Source organism: Gossypium raimondii, chromosome 6, assembly GCF_025698545.1.
Source record: "Gossypium raimondii isolate GPD5lz chromosome 6, ASM2569854v1, whole genome shotgun sequence".
Lineage (NCBI taxonomy): Eukaryota > Viridiplantae > Streptophyta > Magnoliopsida > Malvales > Malvaceae > Gossypium > Gossypium raimondii.
Genome location: NC_068570.1, coordinates 45,394,240 through 45,414,496, shown reverse-complemented (window position 1 = coordinate 45,414,496; position 20,257 = coordinate 45,394,240). Strand labels below are relative to the sequence as shown.

At 33.0% G+C, this 20,257-nt stretch overlaps 1 long non-coding RNA gene across 10 annotated transcripts; it reads right to left on the bottom strand.

Annotated features, from left to right (window-relative positions):
* Window positions 1–10,659: 10,659 nt before the first annotated feature.
* Window positions 10,660–15,337, bottom strand: LOC105772015 (uncharacterized). 10 transcript variants are annotated; one of them, XR_008196976.1, is made up of 7 exons: window positions 14,916–15,333; window positions 14,292–14,716; window positions 13,808–14,109; window positions 13,010–13,063; window positions 12,571–12,668; window positions 12,283–12,352; window positions 10,660–11,733 (listed from the first exon to the last, which is right to left on the bottom strand). It is a non-coding gene; the product is annotated as an uncharacterized LOC105772015 (long non-coding RNA). The 10 variants fall into 10 exon arrangements; XR_008196978.1 differs by having other exon boundaries at window positions 10,660–11,395; window positions 11,676–11,733; window positions 12,571–14,109; window positions 14,916–15,337; XR_008196975.1 differs by having other exon boundaries at window positions 13,010–14,109; window positions 14,916–15,336.
* Window positions 15,338–20,257: the final 4,920 nt, after the last annotated feature.

Below are 20,257 nucleotides of genomic sequence, written 5' to 3'. Positions count from 1 at the left end.
AGAGAGTACCAACAATAACATCGGGAGCAGTAGCCTCCTCTATGGATAAAATAGCATAAGCCTTAGCAGGATCACGAGCTTCAGATGTCACTGATGTAACTGTGGTCCCATCTTGACTGATTCTAATTCTACCACCAGTTCCAGGTCTTCTTCCCTTCTGTGGAGTTAGCATTAGCTTTAGAACTTGATCTATACCAACCTCAGTTTTATTTAGACAGTCTTTCATGAAATGATTAGTGAAACCACATTTGAAGCAAGCTCCCTTTTTCAGCTTACACTCTTCGAAATGACTTTACTGTAGTGCTCGCAAGTTGGTTTGCTCACATTTTCAACACTCTCTGAACTAGCTATTGACGTAGCTTGAGGCCGCTAATAACTCTGTCTTAATATTTCTTTTCATGAAATTCCTGTAGGGGTGAAAGAATGTCATTAGAAATCTTTCGTCTTTTTAGAAGGCGGTATCGAAAAAGATCTGGCCATAATGTTCTTTCAAAAATCCTCACTTTTAGATTAGCTTGTTTCTTTTCATTTCACATATCTTCTATTTTCTTGGCTCGATTAGATAAAACAACAAACTCTTATAGTTCTAATGCTCCAACAAGCATAAAAATGTCTTCATTCCATCCCTACTCGAAATGAGTACACATTTTTTCTTTAATAGACACAAGCTCTCTGGCATACTTAATAAGGATAACAAACTTGCGCTCATATTTGGCTACTAACATGTATCATTATCTCAGTTCCATGAACTCCCCCTTATTTTTTTCCAGATATAATCAGTTGATGTATTTCTTTTTAAACTCGGATTGGAAGAGTTCCTAATTTACCCAATCATTCGAGGTTACAAATATCAGAGTTATCACCACTGATTTGATTCTTCTTTAAAAAAAACATATCGTGCATCTTAAGCAATCTTCAGAGGTACACATAAATTCATCTTTAAATTTTAGGGTATTTTCTAGCCAATAGTTGGCCTTCGCTGGATCATCATATTTCTTGCCTTTCAAATCCCCTCTTGTATTTTCGAAGTTTATCAATCGAAGGACGACGTACAGGCACTAGGTTGGGACCTTGTGGACGAGACAGTGCCACAGAAGGCATTACTAGAAAAGGAGGGGGCATTTGTTGCTGAGGACCTAAAGGGATAGCTTTCATATATTGTGTGAACCACTAGTTCATTATTTGTAAAATGGCATCTCTTGCGTCATTCCCTAGCCCTTTTGAAATAGGCAAACTTTGGGCAACTCCCTGATCGAAAAGGGAATATTACTTTATACCTTATCAGATATGGCTTGATTGGATTCTGCCAACATGGTTTATTTATATAGAAAAATAGTCAATTTGGATCAACAGGCATCACACTATTACAAGATATTGTCGCATGTATTTTTAGACTTAACACGCACTATGTTTCGGTCCTAGAATCGATTAAATTGTATCTCTGATAATGAATTCCTGGTGATGCAATTTGGTTTGACTAACGCTCTTGCAGCATTCATGGATTTGATGAATTGGGTGTTTCAACCTCATTTGGATTGCTTTTTTATGGTGTTTATTGATGATATTCTGATATATTCGTTGAACGATTTAGATCATGCCGAGCACTTGAGAATTGTGTTACAAACTTTACATGAGAAACAACTCTACGGGAAATTCAGTAAATGTGAATTTTGGTTGCTAGAAGTTGAATTTCTAGGTCATGAAATTTTTGTGGATGGAATCTGTGTTGACTCGAATAAAATATATGTGATTATTGAATGGAAAGTTCCAAAGAATGTTTCGGAGGTTTGTAGCTTTTGGGGCTTAGCTAGATATTATCGTCGATTTGTTAAAAAAATTTTCATTATAGCATCTCTGATAACTAAGTTGTTGCAAAAATATGTTCATTTTTTTTACTAATAAATGTCAGAAAAGTTTTGAACAACTAAAACATATTTTAACTAAAGCTCTAGTATTGGCTCAACCTGAAACCGAGAAAGAATTTATCATTTATAGTGATGTGCCTTTTTGTGGTTTTGGTTGTGTCCTGATGTAGAACGCAAAGTAATTGCATATTTCTTGAGACAATTGAAGCCTCACGAGCGAAACTACCCAACACATGATTTAAAGTTGGTTGCAGTAGTTTTTTTTTTGCTTTAAAGATCTAGCGACATTATTTATACGATGAGAAATGTCATATTTTTTACCGATCATAAAAGTTTCAAATACCTATTGACTGAGAAAGAGTTAAATTTGCGGTAGCGTAGGTCGCTTGAATTACAAAAATATTGTGTTTTTGTAATTGATATCATCCCGAGAAAGCTAATGTTGTTGTAGATGCGTTGAGTCAGAAATCTATGTTTGCTCTAAGAGTTATGAATGCAAGGTTGACTTTAAAATGCGAATTTGATGGTAAAGCCTGTATTTTTATCACAAATTCAAGAACTTCAGAAAATTGATTCAGATATATTTTTTCAAAGCTCAATCTAGTGAAAAGTGGTCAGAAATCTGATTTTTGTATTGGGTATGATGAATTTTTATATTTTCAAGATCAACTATGTGTACTGAATGGTTCTGAGTTAAAACGAGAATTGTTGAATGAAGCGCATAATGGTGTTTACTCGATTCACCCTTGGAGTACTAAAATGTATAATGATCTAAAATAGCATTACTAGTGGCTTGGAATGAAGCATGAAATAATAGAATTTGTGTCTAGATGTTTAATTTGTCAGCAGGTGAAAGATGAACATTAGGTTTTGTCGGGTTTGTTACAACCTGTGATGATTCCAGAATGGAAGTGGGAACGAGTTACTATGGATTTTGTTTTACGGTTGCCTTTAACTTTGAAAAGAAAATATTTGATCTGGGTTATTGTTGACAGATTAGCAAAATCAACTCATTTTATACTTGTTCGAACTGACTATTCACTTGAAAAATTGGTTGAATTGTATGTTTCTAAAATTTTGAAACTTCACAGTGTGCCATTATCGATTATATCAGATCATGATTCTAGTTTTACCTCTAGATTTTGGTCTAAGTTGTATGAGGCTTTAGGCTCTAGGTTAAATTTTACTACTGTTTTTCATCCACAAACAGATGGCCAGTTAGAGCGAATAATTCAGATTTTAGAAGATATTTGCGGTGTTGTATTATTGAGTTCGAAGGCAGCTGGGAAAAGTATTTGCCATTGGTTGAATTTATGTAAAATAATAACTATCATTCAAGCATAAACATGGCTCCGTACGAGGCTTTATACGGGCATAAATGTAGAAGTCTATTATATTGGTAAGAATTGAATGAATGAAAGTTAGTTGGGGTTGATTTAGTACAGGAAACTGAAGAAAAACTACGAATCATTGAGATTCGATAGAATTCATAATGTTTTCCATGTTCCAGTGCTCCAAATTTACCGTTCTCATCCATTGCATGTTTGAACTATGGATGAAATTGAGTTATAGTCTGATTTGACATACAATGAGGAGTCGGTGAAAATCATATCTCAGGAAATGAAAGAGTTGATAAATAAATGTGTACCATTAGTTAAAGTCTTGTGGCATCGGCATGGGACAGATGAAGTGACATGGGAAACGGAAGAAAACATGAAATTTTAGTATCTGAACCTTTTCTCTTGTAGGATTTTCGAGGACGAAAATTTCTTTAGGGGAAAGAGTTCTAATATCCCGTTTTTCAGTGGTGTCAGGAGTAGTAGTTTCGGAACCACAATTCCGATACGTGAGGTCGTGTTTTACTATTTACTTAATGTTTATAGAGTTACATTAGAGTGTATTAAATTTTGGTGATGAAATTTTAATGTTTACGTAGTTAATTTAAGAAAAATGACCAAATTATAAAGTATGTAAAATTAACCACAATTGAGTTATATTGATTAAATTGCTTAATTATTAAGTGAGGGAAGATTTATATTGAAATTATGCCATGTAATAAGTTAATGGATGGTAATGGGTAATGAATAAGCTTAAATGAATGTTTTATTAAAGGGCAAAAAGGTAAATTAATAATTAAATTTAAGTAAATTAGGTAAAATAATAATCATCTTCTAAAATTATCTTGCTCTCCATCGAAAATTAGAAGAAACACCATCGTTAAACTCCTTTGGTTCGGTCAAGCTTGTTGTTGAGTGCATGGTATGTATTTGTTAACAATTTTTAGCAATTTTATGTTTTTAATATTATTGCAACTAGGTCCAACTAACCCGAGCCTTGGTTTTTGAAATTGTTAAGAATTTTGGATTTCACCATTGATGAGTCCTTGATATTCCTGATGTTAAATAATGGATTTGAAGTGTTGACAGTTTTTGGTCGAGGATTGAAGTTTTTGAATATTAAAATATGTAGGGAGTTTTTTTTTTTGTGAATTTAGAATAACTATGGTTTTGAAATGGATAGATAAAAATTTGATTAGCTTGGGATATTTGGGAATTTTATTAAAATTGGAATTTTGAGCTTAGGGACGAAATTGTGATAAATGTAAAAGTTTAGGGAAAATGTGTAATTAAGGAAAACTTAAGGTCTCATGCATTGAATTAAGTGTGAAATGTATATGAAATTAATAAATTGTATTTAATTATTATTTAGATCAAGACTTGAATCAATAAAACAATAATCGAGGAAAAGAGAAAATTACGGAGTAATCCCTACTTTGAGATAAAAATGAGCGTAGGTAAGTTCATAGTGATTTGTTATGTAAATGTAAATAAATTGTGATTATATTATTGTTTTCTAGTTAATTGTCGTATGAAATTGAAATTTACCTTAGTTATTTATATATTATGGAGAATTACAAATAAGTATATATGAAATTAAAAAAAATTTATGGTAGCATTTCTTGGAGCTGCACAATATATATGCGTGAACTTATTGAGTTTATAGTATGTGTATTGAAATGATGAGATGCCTTTGTATGATGAAAATTTATTACAATAAAGAATTTACGTATAATGCCCGGTTGAACATAGTAATCGCGTAGGATACAATTGGCATGCCAATAGGGTTAGTGTGCGCACTTGTATAGGATTTGCACTTTGATGCCACTGTTTGCAATTTGGTGCCTCTTATTGCACAATCATGCCTATGTCTACACTTCAATGCGTTTGTTATGCATCTTTGATGCCTTTGGTGTGTTGTAGTTACCTGAGTATCCGAGTCGAGTACTTTGTTCATTGGGCTAAATGTTAATGGAATTTACAGTTTACTTATGTGCTTAAATGCTGATGCATTTCAAGATATTAGTAAGTGTTAAATTTCTATTGAACTATTTGTTCATATGTGAGTACATTTATTTTGATGAAATGTTGTTTATGGAATTGATAAGTTAATTGAAAAGAGGATGAACATGGTATATTTTGATATGTGAACAAGAACTAATGTGGTTGTGAATGTGTATTTGGCTATCATGAATTGTAAATTATCACTTTACATTTTGATGTCAATTAAGGTAAGTTAATTAATGTTTTAAATAATGAACTTATTAAGCTTCTTTAGCTTACTTGTTTCGTTTTTGGTTCTTTTGTAGTTACCAAACTTGCGGACTGACCAAACGGAATGATTTGGAGCTCACACTATCCAGTCATCTTGGTAGCTTTTGTATTTCATTTTGGGATGTGGCGTGTATGTAGGTGTTTTACTGTGAATACGAAAATGTTATGTTATAAGGGTATTTTTAGTGAAATGGTTGGTTTTGAATGTGTACGGTTGATGTGTTTTGGTTTGATAATTTGTAATGTTAAGAATAAGGTCATAAAGCTTGGAATAGTAATTCAGTATGAGTGTTAATATTTGGTCAATTTGGTTGATGATTGAGTATGAATTGATGAACAATTTTATGTGCCCTTTTATAGTTGAATTTTTTGTTTGAATGAATATTTATTATGGTACCTTTGAATGGAATATTAGTTTTGTATAGGATGAATGAATTATTGGCTTATAATTGATGATGTGAATGTGTATTTAAACCATAGAAATGAACTAGGTATGGCATGTCTTTTTGGGCAAGAAAGAGTGCATGAAATTGCTTGTTTTAGGGGTTAAAATGATGTACATGGCCTAGGACATGGGTTTTCACACGGTCGTGTGCCACACACAATCACCTCACACGGTCGTGTTCCACATATGGTCAGCTCACACGACCATGTGAATTTATTATTTTTAGGTGCAATATCCACACGGCCTACAACAAGGCCATGTAACCCAACTTCGGATACACACACGGTCTCGCGCACAGCCTGCGACATGGCTGTGTGACCCTATTTTGAATACGCACATGGGCAGACACATGAGCTGGGACACGACTGTGTGTCCTAGGTTCGAATGTTCACACAATCTGGGCTATGTCACACAGCTGTGTGACCCCTATTTTGCAAATCTACAAGTTTTTCTAAAATTTTCTGATTTGTTTCGATTTGGTCTTGGATTGTTCTAAAACTATTTTTAGGGCCTTGTAAGCCCAAATTAAGGTCCATATATGTCTTTATATCATATATTGATTTATTAGTTATATCTTTGTAATTTAATTTGGTTAATTGTTTTAAATAGAAGTTAAATGTTCTGTTTGGCTCGGTAACACTCTGTAATCTTAATCGTGTAATGGAGACGAGATAGGGGTGTTACATAGACTATATATTAGTCTTTCAATTGGTTTGTTCATTTCTATTTTGCTTTGCGTGCAAAAACATTGAAGACAGTATACAAAGACTATTAATATAATAAATTGATATTTTGTTAAACCAATTTCTCAAAAATAAAAAATATACATAATGAATATAATATACTTAGGGCTCTAAATCAAACCTAACCAACTTTTCACAACAAAGGAAGTGAAAGGCACTGTCTTCCAAATTGGTGCCTTCAAAGCACCGAGTATTGATGGAAAATCAAGCCTCTTTTTCCAACAATTTGGGACATTGCGGGCTCAAATATTACTTCTCCTACACTTTCATTTCTTCATTCGAGGGTCTTATTAAGAGAACTAAACAAAACCATCATCACCTTCATCCCAAGAGGTATGTCTCAAGTTTAACTGGTTGATTTAAAACCAATCAGTCTTTTCAATATCTCCTACAAGGGTATTGTAAAGGTTCAAGTTAATCACCTAAAAAAGGTTCTCCCTAACCTCATTTCCTACTACAAAAATGCTTTTGTCCCTGGTCGCCTCATCTTTGATAATATTCTACTTGGTATTGAAATCTTACACACGGATAGGAAAAAGACGAAGAGGAAGGGCTCCCTAGAAGCCTTCAACATTGACATGAGCAAAGCTTTTGATAGAATCAGTTAGGATTTTATTAAGATTGCATTGAAGTCACGGGTTTTGGTAAAAATGTATCTGCTCTCTCAACTATTTCTTACCAAGTTTTGGTCAATGGCTCCTTGACCTGTCGCAATTCGTTGTCGCAAATTAAACTACTTTTTGTACTTAATAAGATCGCAGAAAAGTAATTTAATTATGTTTTTGTTAGTTTTCACTTTTAGTATGAAGGTAATAAAATGAGCAATTTAAGTGGTTTATATGACCTTGGGGGCCAAAGTAGGCCTAAAGGTAAACTAATCGATTTGGTGAGTGTGTAGAACATTATCCAGAGGCACGAAGACAGTAGACTACCACTAATGTTGCAACACAAAGCTTGGATGTCGCAACATAGTGAACAGAGGACCAACTTGAGCAATCTGCCATCGGTGTCATGACACAGCCATAGGGTGTCGCGACATAGCCTTGAAGACATGCCTTAGGTAGAAAACTTTCATCAGTGTCGCCACACCGACATGACGAGGATACTTAATGGGCCAACAGTGTTTCTATCTGTAAAATGAACTTTAATGTAAAATAGTTAGTCGAATTTGGTCAAGGATCAATGGCCAACCCTAGGATTATAAACAGAATTTCTTTGAACAGTTTATGGACAAGTTTTACTTAGTTTTAATTTCACTTTCAGTTGTAAACTAGATTTCTTTTTAGTTGTAGTTTTTATTTTTAGTTTTTCTATTTTTGTTCTTCACGGGGATCGGATTGTAGATTGATAAACTCTTCAAGGATTACCGTTCATGTAAGACTCATAACTCATATCCATCGCCAGAATAAGGTTACGGAGCATTACTGTAAAACCTTAACATCACAATATTCATTTCTAAACATCTCATTAAGCATAGCTACGTCCATACATACATATGCACATCATCCCTTAATCGAGCCTTCAAGTCCCTAGAAACACTTTAGAAATAATTCGGGACTAAATCGGGAACATTTGAAACATTGAGGAAAAAGTTAGAAAAATTTAAACTGCAGGGGCCACACAGCCATGTGACCAGGCCGTGTAACTCATACAGCTAAAACACACACCCGTGTCTCAAGCCATCTAACAATTGAAATAGAGACACTCAGACGTGTCCTAGCTCATGTCCATGCCTATGCAACTTTTTGAGTTGGGTCACACGACAAAGCCACATACCCGTGTGCCAGGTCGTGTAACACTCGAAATAGACTCACATGCCTGTGTGCTAGGCCGTGTGCTAGGCCGTGTAACTACCTGACTTGAATGCCTTTAAAACCTATAGGGTACACACGGCCATGTCACATGACATACGGATGAGACACACGCCGGTGTCTTAGGCCGCATGGAAATGAAATTGGCCAAAATCAAGCCATTTCCATCACCCCTTTCAAGCTTGTACCTAAACACATTTTACACATATGACTAAGGCATCATAAATATACCAAAACATACATAAAATGTCCAATTCACTATGCCATTAATCCATTCAACCAATATGCGAATAAGATATCTCAATCACAATCAAACTAACATACCTAAACTTATCCATGATTGGTCATATTTCATACAAACACATCTAGCTCATATCTATCTCAAATCAATAGTTAACTTGGCCATAGTGCAAACATACCTTCACTTACAACATTGGCTATTCAAACATACATTAACACAGTGCCAAAATAATACGTACTAGTATGGCATCTATAAGTACCAAAATGACACAAGCCAACCAACCAACATCAGATGGTACCAAAACAAGGTATACATGTCAATATCAATACTTAGCATTCAACCCAAACTTTACACATAAGTTCACCTATACATGCCATTATAACCTTGACCAATCAATACTACTGATATAATCACTGGATAGTGTAATAGATCTCCGACGAGCTTCCAAACCGATCGAGCTTTCGTTAATCTGTAAAGTAAGAGAAAAATAACTGCTTAAGCAATGAAAGCTTAGTAAGCTCGTATAAATTTTAAACATAATATTGCATTTTAATATTGAACTTTATAGAATAAATATAAACCTATACCAATTCCATAAGATTCATAAAACTACATAACCATAAACTCACAAATGGGTAAGTCTCTCAACATCACATATACTTTTCATTCATAACATAATAAGATTTTATAAGTTGTATTACATAATCATCAACCTTTTCATAAAACTATGAAGCTTTACATTTACTTACTTACCATTCCAATCTAAGTCCTTAGCATAAGTTTAAACAACATTATCAATTCACGAGTTAGTGTACTTATCCACGATATAGGTAAATTCATCCATAACATAAGTAGATTTCTCACATATAAGTACATCATTTAATTTATCAATCTTTTTTACATATAACATCATTTTACATCTAAGATCATCCATAATATATGAAATTTAACATCTATGAACATAACCTTTTATTCATTAACATTACCATATCATCATATTATATCCCAATTATGAACTTACCATTTAATTTCCTTTTCTTACTCATTTCATTTGTATAGTACAAAGCATAAGCATAAACATTAACCATAACCACAAGCTTGACACAAGCTTAAACATCATCATCATTACACAAGTTAGTGCATTTATACATAACTCTTTTGGGTTTAACCACATACACTACACCAAAACAGGCTTTTAGCGGCGCTTTTTTAGGCCTTTAGCGGCATTTTTTAGCGCCGCTAAAAGCATTAGCGGCGTTTTGAGAAGCGCCGCAAAAAACGCCGCTAATGACAGCATCGCTAACTTTAGCGGCGTTTTTTTCAAATAAACGCCGCTAAAGGTCAGGGTCTTTAGCGGCGTTTTTGGAGAAGCGTTGCTAAAGACCATGACCTATAGCGGCGCTTCTCTAACAAATGCCGCTAAAGACGTTAACCTTTAGCGGCACTTTCCCAAAAACGCCGCTATATCTCGAGACCTTTAGCGGCGCTTTTCCCACAAATGCCATTATAGCTCAAGACATTTAGCGACGTTTTTCCCACAAATGTTGCTATAGCTCGATACCTTTAGCGACGCTTTTCCCACAAACGCCGCTATAAGTCACAGCTTTTAGCGGGGCTTTTTCCACAAACGTCGCTATAGCTCGATACCTTTAGCGGCGCTTTTCCTAAAACTGCCGCTATAGCTCGATACCTTTAGCGGCGCTTCTCGCCACTAAAAATATAACATTTAAAAAAATTATTTTAATCAAATAATATTTATTGTTATGATAAATATTATATTATGCTTTAGTTTTTAAATTTGAACTTTAAATATACTTTAAGGATAAAATATTATTTAAATTAAATTTCTATAAAAATTTAACTTTAAAACTAAATATAAAAATTAATGAATTTAGTTTTAAAATTTAAAATAATAAATTAATAACACAATTAAAATCCAAAAGTTAGAAAAGTTGTCGTAAATATTAAAGTAAAAATAAAAGTTTAGAATCAAAACTAAAATAAATAATACATATGAGAAATAGACTGACTAGTTGAACTTACCTATGACTATACACATTGCAAGGTAATAAAAATACAATGCATTTTCTTAATCAAGTAAATCTTGGTAATAAAAAATACAATGCAAACTACATCGACTACATTCCTGGTTATCCAATCTTCATGTACCCTGCAGAATTGGGAAAATAATTATAGTGCATTAAAACAAAAATTGATATTGACAAGTTAAATATGAATGGGAAATAACATGAATGCAAAAATTAATACTCGAGGAAATTGACAACTTAACTATCTCAACCATGGAAATGAATTAGATATTGAATAAGAGAGATTACAGCAATGAAACCAATGAATTCCTAGTTTACATATGTATGTGCCACTGGACTTGTTAAGTGAAGAATGAGAACCAAATTTTTTTCAATGACTACAGGACATAAGACCAAGAGCATCAAAAGTTTCCAAACATGAAACAACTAATCTATTAAGCAAGTTAGAAAATCAACGACCATATTGTTTTAGCTAATAGTGGAACAAGGAGACAATTTAGATCAATTGAGACTAACCTTGGCTGAGATGTAGAAGTTTCACGACAATCAGAAAAGATCACCTTGATATACTTATAATCTTCGCACCATAAATAATCAAAGTAATAATCATCGATATTATTCACCTTGTTACCTAACCTCACATAATAATCAAAATAAATTTTAAAACCGCTCAGAAATTTTAAATAGATTACATCAACATATATTGAGCATAGCAACCTTCTAAAGGGAAAATCAAACAAATCAACTAAACGAACATAGAAAAATTGATGCTTCAAACCAAAACACCAAATTTTAATAGACATTAGCATTAGACTGCAAATCCATCAAGTAAAGACATTCGCACAATTTAATAGAACTTTAATCTAAAAAGCAAGTACATAAAGATTCTCTAGTCTTATTTCATAATATACCCAAATATAACAGCATTCCAAAGCATAATGTTGTTATCTTGAGGTGCACCACTAATTCCTGCACAAAATAAATGATAAAAAATGCCACAATTCTTTAGCATAAACAGCAAACAAATTAGATGAAATACAAGAATGCTTAGATGGCAAATTACAGAGACTATAGCACATTTATTTATTTAATCTCACAAATAATTTTATTTAACTGACGGATTTGAAAGGTAATTTTTTCGGGGGAAATAGTTAGTACAATTTTAAACTTGAAATTAGTACAATTTTAAACTGGGGAAATACAAGAATGCTTAGAAGTAACATAAAGAATAGTTAGTACAATTTTAAACTTGAAATTAGAAAGATAAATAAAACTCCTGTAAAAATAAGACCTCTTCAAAATAAGCAAATATTTCTCCTTCTCTTTGCTAAAATAAGTCATGGGAATGGTTAAATATTACCGATTGAATTAGTTTATTGCTAACTTATATACTAAAACATGCATAAAAATAATACTCCCACAAAATGTAGCATAAATATTTTAATTTTATCTTCATAACTTCTTTGATAAAATAATTCAATTTCCAAATGATTTGAGTTTGATGATTTAAATTCTTACCAGCAGCGCTAAATGCCTCGTGAATCTCCAAGTGCAAGAAATGAACGATATCTACAAGCTTCTCCATAACCTATGAATACAAGGCATAAAACTTCCACTGATATATATGAACTAACTTCAAAATCAAGCAGCAAAAGACACTTGTAACATTACGTACAAAAGCTCGCATACCTTTAGACTTGGAGTTCACCGCAAAAGATAAAAAGGACACCACATTTTTTTTAGTTCATCATAAGTATATGAAAAATGATTTAACAAAAAAGAAAATTTATACAGCTTTACTAGTACCTCTTCCAAAATTCTAGACCAAAGAGATTTTTTCTTCAAATTTTTCACATGCTTATTTTAACTCTTTAACTCTGCTCTCAATATTGCAAGGCTGTCTCCTACATGAAAAAATCAAAACAATCTCAATAGGAAGGGCTTAGATGACATCAACTATATTACATATAAATTCAAAGGAAACAACAATGGGATACACAGAAAACTTCACAGCAACTTTGCAAACAAAACCGATATTTAATATTTCTAAGTGTTTTCCCCTCAATATGAACAAGAATATAGATATTTAGCTTAAGGGAGCTGCTCACATCTTGTGCAAACTTCATGGGCAATGATGGGTCTGATTCATGGAGGACAAGTAGGGTTATGGGAAATAAATTATGCTGATATTAGTGGTTAAAGAAACATGATACCAATCCTTAAACATAAGAAGTTCAAAGCAAACCTCAATTCCTGCTCTGTATGTCTCTTTCTAACTAGGCTGATGTCGATCCGGAACCTTTACATAAAGCAGCAAGACTACTGATTAACTCACAAATGGAAAGTTGTGAATTTGCTCAACAGGTATGTCAGACATAAATCAGATCCTTCTAGCAAATTAATGCATCTATTGCCAAAAGATTTGGAGTCCTTTCTTATCTAAATGATCAATATCTAAATCGAACACTAATTAATAGTGCTTTTCTCTAAACTACAATATTGGTTTTCATAGGAACTTACAGGGGTCTGTTGGAGGACTTGTATGATACATTATGCTGCATATAGAAATATATTCCCATTCTGGGCTCTAGGCGAATATCGAAGGCATGTGCTCTTGCCTTCATAAGCGATATAGGTTCTCACAGGATCTAGGAATTATCAGTACCGTTAATTGATGCTTACTTAGTATTTTTTCTCTAATAAAATCAAAAAGTTTTCAGCCCTTTCGGTGTTGTATATATGATTCCTCCAATAAACTTGTAAACATTATGCTTATCTCAGTAACTCAGGCTTATTTAAGGGGTATAAGAAAGAAACAAAGTGAGCAGATATTGTAAAAGGAAATACCATATTCAAGGTGTAAAACTCGCAGACAAATGAAAATATATGCATGGTTCAATTGACTTGTTTTCACTTTTACACCTGATGACTCCTTTGATATGGATTATAAATCCATAACATAGATTTAATTCCAAGTTACAGTTCATTACTACCAAAAACAACAAAGAATTCAATCCTATTGCATGAGAACTTAAAAACTGACCCGAAATTATGGTAGAAATTTGATTCGACAACATGAATCATCCTCATGAATTTGCTATATTGTTATCAGACACCTTTGTTATTGCCAGACTGAATTGGTTTCCATCTCTCAGGACTTCGTGCAACCAGCATATTCTCAACCTACTTTTGCAACTCTGCTCTTCTTTGGTGATTTGAAGCTAAGGTTTTTGTTAAACTCTCTTTCATAGCCAACAGTTCAGCCCTTTTCATCTTTGCCTCAGCTATCTCAGAACTACTCATATAACCATTGTTGCCTGGAAGTTCCATAAAAGTTGACTTTAGCTGCAAGAAACATCGGTTAAAATTGACAAATTCCATGAAACCAAGATAGGAAATCAAATGGATACATTGCTCAATTTGATCAATTAAAAATGAGATTATATTTGTAACTTCAACAAACTTCTTAGTAGTTCAAATTTAAGATTCTTAATTTGAAAATCTCAAATTCAAACATTTCAATTTACCTCGTTTACACTGTTCCTCAATTCTTGCACTCGAGTTCAAGTTTCCGTCAAAAACCTCTTCACATTCTCTAAACTCATTCATTTCTGAAATTTTCAATTCGTAAAACTTAACTCTCTCCTTCTCCACCTCTTCAATCTCCTCAATCTCACTTTTCACAGCCCTAAGTTTCAACGCAATGCATTTCAGTTCAAAATTTAAACTATAAATCTACACCGCTAAACACATAAAAAAATTTACTTCAATTTTCGAGAACTAGAATCATATTTGGTGTCGATATTTTCGATATCAGATTTGAGATCAGAGATTCTAAAGTTTTGTGATGCGATCTTTTGATCAAGAAACAAGCAACTTCGTTCCATGGAACCAATACAAGCCAGTTTCGATTCCAAAACTGAGATTTGTGCGCTTGCAGCTCTTTCTCCGCCTGTGTATTAACAAGAAGAGACACAAAATTACGACTTTCTGGCTTTGATTTTACCGGGAACCAAACAAAAAAAAAGTGAAGTTCAGATTTTACTAGGAGGAGCATTAGACGTTGGTTTCTAGAATGTTCCATGTGTTCTAGTCTTTCTCAAAACGCAGAGGAAATATTGTATTCATCAAAAGGAAAAATTATATACTACCTGCTGTTGAAGATCTGGAACAAAATTTGACTTAGCATCTCTTGTCAGACATTTTCAAAGAGGGTACAGACTACTGACATTTTCAAAGAAGAGGGCCCATTGAAAGGCTCTCTTGATGTTATCAAAGTCCCAGTGAGCGGGAAGACCAGAGGATTGATACCCAGAAGACAAAACCAGGATATCAACAAACCCTTTTATCAGTTTCATCATTTCTTCCAGCGATATGTCTGGGTGATTCCATCCCATCTTCTGGTTTTCTTCCTTGAAGTCTGTTGTTGGAAATGGGAAATTTGGGGGATTTCAGGTGAAGAAAAAACAAACTTTTATTTGGGGGATTTAAGGCGCACGACGGAGATGAGAAGAAGAGGGTAACCAAAATTTTTTTGGGAGTGAGCGGGATTACCTTTTATTTGCTTCCATATTAGTGGTGTTTTAAAGAAAAACGCCACTACTTAAGTTGAAATGACACCGTATTGAGAAATTGCAATATATATTTGCAGCGTTTTTAATCAAAACGCCGGTAATGTCTACCCTTTGCGGCGTTTTTTTCTGAAAATGCCACTAAGAAATTTAAAATTCTCTATTGAAACGGCGCCGTTTTGGGAAATTTTAATAACCTCGCATATTTTTTTATATTCAATTATTGTATCTTTCATATAAATTTTACATAAAGAATTATTAAAATTTTAAGTAATGTTTAAAAGAATTAGAAAAATTATAAATTTTAGTTTTTTATTTCATTTTATTTTTGTATTTTATTTTTTCTTATAATTTGGTCCTATCCAAATTAAATAATTACCTATATATCCATATCAAATATATCAAATGGTTTAGATTAAATATTTTAAATATAAAAGCATTAATTAATTGTATAAATTTGTATCATTTAATAAATCTCAAATAAACCTTAAACCGTAAATTAACCATTCAATATACATAAAGTCTATCTATTATATATCTCTTAAATAATATAAACTATACTTATAATTTCAATATATTAAATTTATTATTATATCTTTTACAATTATATAAGAACATATTTAATATATAAATTAAAAAAATTAATTAATCTAAACCCTAAACCTTAACCCGACCCTTAAAACCTTAAATCCCTAACTCTTAACCCCTAACTCCTAACCCTTAACCCCTAAATCTTAAATCTCAACTGTTAAACCATAATCCCTAATCCATAATCCCTAAATCCATATATAATCCCCAAACCTTAAAATAGTAACTCCTAAATTGGCCTTAAATCTTAAATTAATCATATACCATAAACCATGTAAACCTAAACTATAATGATAATTAATTAAATATTTTAAAATTAATATTATCTTATCTTTTTCAATTATATATGAAATTATTTAATATATAAATTAAAAAACATATTTAAAATATAAATTAAAAAAATTAATCTAAACCCAAAACCCTAACTCGACCCATGAATCTTTAAACCTTAAATCTTTAACTCTTAACCTCTAAACCTTAAACTCCTAACCCCTAACCCCTAAACCTTAAATCCTAACCCTTAAACCATAATCCCTAATTCATAATCCCTAAATCCATACTCCCTAAACCTTAAAATAGTAACTCCTAAACCAGTCTTAAATCTTAAATAAATCATAAACTATAGTGATAATTAATTCAATATTTTAAAATTAATACTATCTCTTTTACGAGTATATAAAAAAATTAATATATAAATTAAAAATAATCAGTAATCATGTACCCAAAAAACTTTAAAATTATTTTAAATAATAGTATTTTAATTTTTCCATGTGTTTTATTTCAAATTATTTCCACGTGTTATTATTTTTTCTGAAGATTTTAAATATTCAATTAGAAATAAATTGAAATTTATTTAATTAATATAAATAAACCAATTAAGATAAAATGTTTTTAGCGGCGCTTTTTCAAAAACGCCGCTAAAGCCCCTAGCATTGGCAACGCTTTTTCAAAAACCCCGCTAAAGCCCCTAGCATTAGCGGCGCTTTCCCAAAAACGCTGCTATAGCCCCAAGCATTAGCGGCGCTTTCCCAAAAACGCCGCTATAGCCCCAAGCATTAGCGGCGCTTTCCCAAAAACGCCGCTATAGCCCCAAGCATTAGCAGCGCTTTCCCAAAAACGCCGCTAAATCCCCAGCATTAGCGGCGCTTTTTCAAAAACGCCGCTAAAGCACCGAGCATTAGCGGCGCTTTTTCAGAAACGCAGCTAAAGCACCGAGCATTAGCAGCGCTTTTTCAGAAACGCCGCTAAAGCACTGAGCATTAGCGGCGCTTTTTCAGAAACACCGCTAAAGCACTGAGCATTAGTGGCGCTTTTTTAAAAACGCCGCTAAAGCCCCGAATTTGTTAGAAAACGACGCTGTTGAGCTTTGGTTTTTTGCGGCGTTTTTTCAAAAAACGCCACTAATGCTCATTTTAAGCGGCATTTTTTGAAAAACGCCGCTAATGCTAGATATTTAGTGGCGATTTCCATAAAGCGCCGCTAATGCTCTATTTTTACCGGTATTTTTTGTCCAAACGCCACTAAAAGTGCCACTAAAAGCCTGTTTTGGTGTAGTGATAATAAGTCAATTCATGATAAAATACATCATTTGATTTATACAACCTTTTCATGAACATAAGTATATTTCCATTGAAGTTTACCATTTAAGTCATTTTCATTAGTACATGATATAATTCATTTGAACACTTACCGTTCCTTTCCTTTTCATTAATGCATGATATAACTTATATAATATTTGATTTAGAGTTCCCGGAGTATAACCAAGGGCACGAAAGTGCAACCAGGGGCATTGGAGTACAAACAAGGGCACGTAAGTGCAATCAGGAGTACCACCCCAATGCACATGCAAGATGTCATACAATCTCATACATAGTAATGAATTCAATACTTTTACATTTCTTTGGCATGATCAACATTTCCTCATATTATCAAATACTTTTAGTAAATGTGATCGTTTATACAACTTTCAATTCACCATTAAGATGGTGTCGTTTAACATATCACAATCTCATATAACTTACAATTCTTTTCCGAGTGCATGTATAGCAGTCTTTCAAATATTTCATAGATAATCATTCATACAAATATATCACGCATACCTTATTCTCATTTAGAACCATGTTATACACACAACCAAAATACAACATATCAACTAATCCTCCGCAACCGTATCAAGCACACAGTTATTCAGTCATTCTCACATTTTTCCTAACATGCCAAACAGTTAAGGCTTAAAGTGTACCTGGTTCGGCCACTTACAATTTAATCACTTAGCCATTTAGCCAAGCCCGACCATCAAGCTTTGTCATCAATTATATGATTTAAAAAGAAATCAAAACATTCAAGTAAACGAGTAAGGACCAACATCTTAATTTTCGCACTATTGCAGCACATTGACTAACGAGTAAGGACCAACACCTTAATTTCCGCACTACTGCAGCACATTGATGAAACACATAGTTTCTCCTTAAGACCTTAAATCGAATCGAAATTAAAAATAAATATTTTATTAAATTAATACACCTTTTAATAATCCCTAAAACACCCTATTATGGGTTCAAGTTAAACAACATATTTATGATGATATTTTGGATCCAGATTAACTAGGTTCCTTACACTGGTTTGATGCGAAATGTACACGCAAACGTCTAACGGCTTCACTTTTGGTTTGGGATGTTTAAATCAGCACCTAAAAAAATTAAATACTAGAAAACCAGTATTTATTCCATCATTAAAATCTTTAGTCCAATCAATTATCAACTTCCCCAACAATTAAATCAAAACTACGGACTAACCCATAATCAACCGCAGTTACGTTTCCCGAATTGTCAGATCTGAGTCGTCGAATGGTCAAGATTGAATTTCTCCTAAATTACACATGATTAAAAGTTGATTAAGAAGGTTTCAAGAAACCAATATATTTTTGGAAATAGATGGAAAAAATTAAAGAAACAAAAGCCCCCTTTTGTGCCTTTAGGCGCGGCGCACCAACACCAACAGTGGCAAAATTGGGGCCGATTTAAAACCACAATTGAAATCACTTTAAAGGATGGAAAAATACCCATTAAATATTTAAAAATCACCCCAATTATAGATTTGGAAAATTTTTTATTTTATTGAAAGATCCATCAAGAAAAATGAAATAAAATTGCACTTACTCAAGCAAAAAGATAGGGGCGGCAATGGAGTTCTTTTGAGGCATCAATGAAGGTCGATCTTGAGTGCTAAAATTTCAGATTTAAGACTGGAAATTTTATGATAAAATTATTGTAAGAAGAGGAAAATAACGGCGTAAGAACCCATTGCAAAAAGAAGAGAAATTGATGGTGAATCTTGGCGGCTTGGGCGGCGGCACAGAAAGAAAGAAAGAAAATTGAAAAAAAAAGGAGAGGAAGAGGGTGAATGGCTAGGGTAGGGAAAATTGACTTCAAGGGTGAAAATAAAATAAAAATTTGTATTTATATCTATGGTTCAAGGCTTGGTGACACAAAATAAGGAGAATTAGAAATTTTAGCAAAAATTAAGCTATTTTGCAATGGAATGGAATTGAACTTGGGTTCATGGCTTTCTCATATTTTTGTTAACCACTGGGTTATTTCCTCATTCTTGAAATAATTTTGCAATATTTATTTTCAAAACAAGGTTGGTATTGGTTATCTTCTCACTCATGAAATGAGGTTCAAAGTAGAAGAAAAAGTTGAAAAGATAAAGGTTGGTATTGCCCTCAAGTCCACAATAGAATAAGGTAATTCAAGTGATTATGTGGATGAGGATCAAGAGATGACTATGTTTGCAAGAAGATTCAAGAGGTTTATGGGGTCCAACAAAGGAAGAAAATTCCAAAAGAAGGAACGAGTCAAGTTTGAATCTACCAAGGAGAAGGACCCCATTATATGCTATGAATGCAAGAATCCAAGACACATCAAGTTTGATTATCCTCAATGGAAGAAAAGAGGGTCAAGCAAACAAAATTTTAAGGCTCATGTTGCTTCTTGGAGTGGTAAGGATTCATCCGACAATGAAGATCAAGAAGTAGCCAATGTTTGCCTTATGGTCATCGACGCCTCTAAGGTAACTTCTGACTCATCCAATTCCGCTTCTTATTCTTTTGATCAGTTACAATATTCCTATGATGAGTTGGGTTTGGTGTTTGAATTAATGATTTCAAAATATAGAGAAACTATTTCAAAACTTAAAAAGGAAAATAATTCACTCTCCAAAGTCAAGCATGAACTTGAAAGTAAAATAAATTATATGCAAGCTAGTATAAATGATTTTGAGAAAAAGAATTTTGACTTACATAATGCACTTTCTAAAGTTCATGATGATCATCA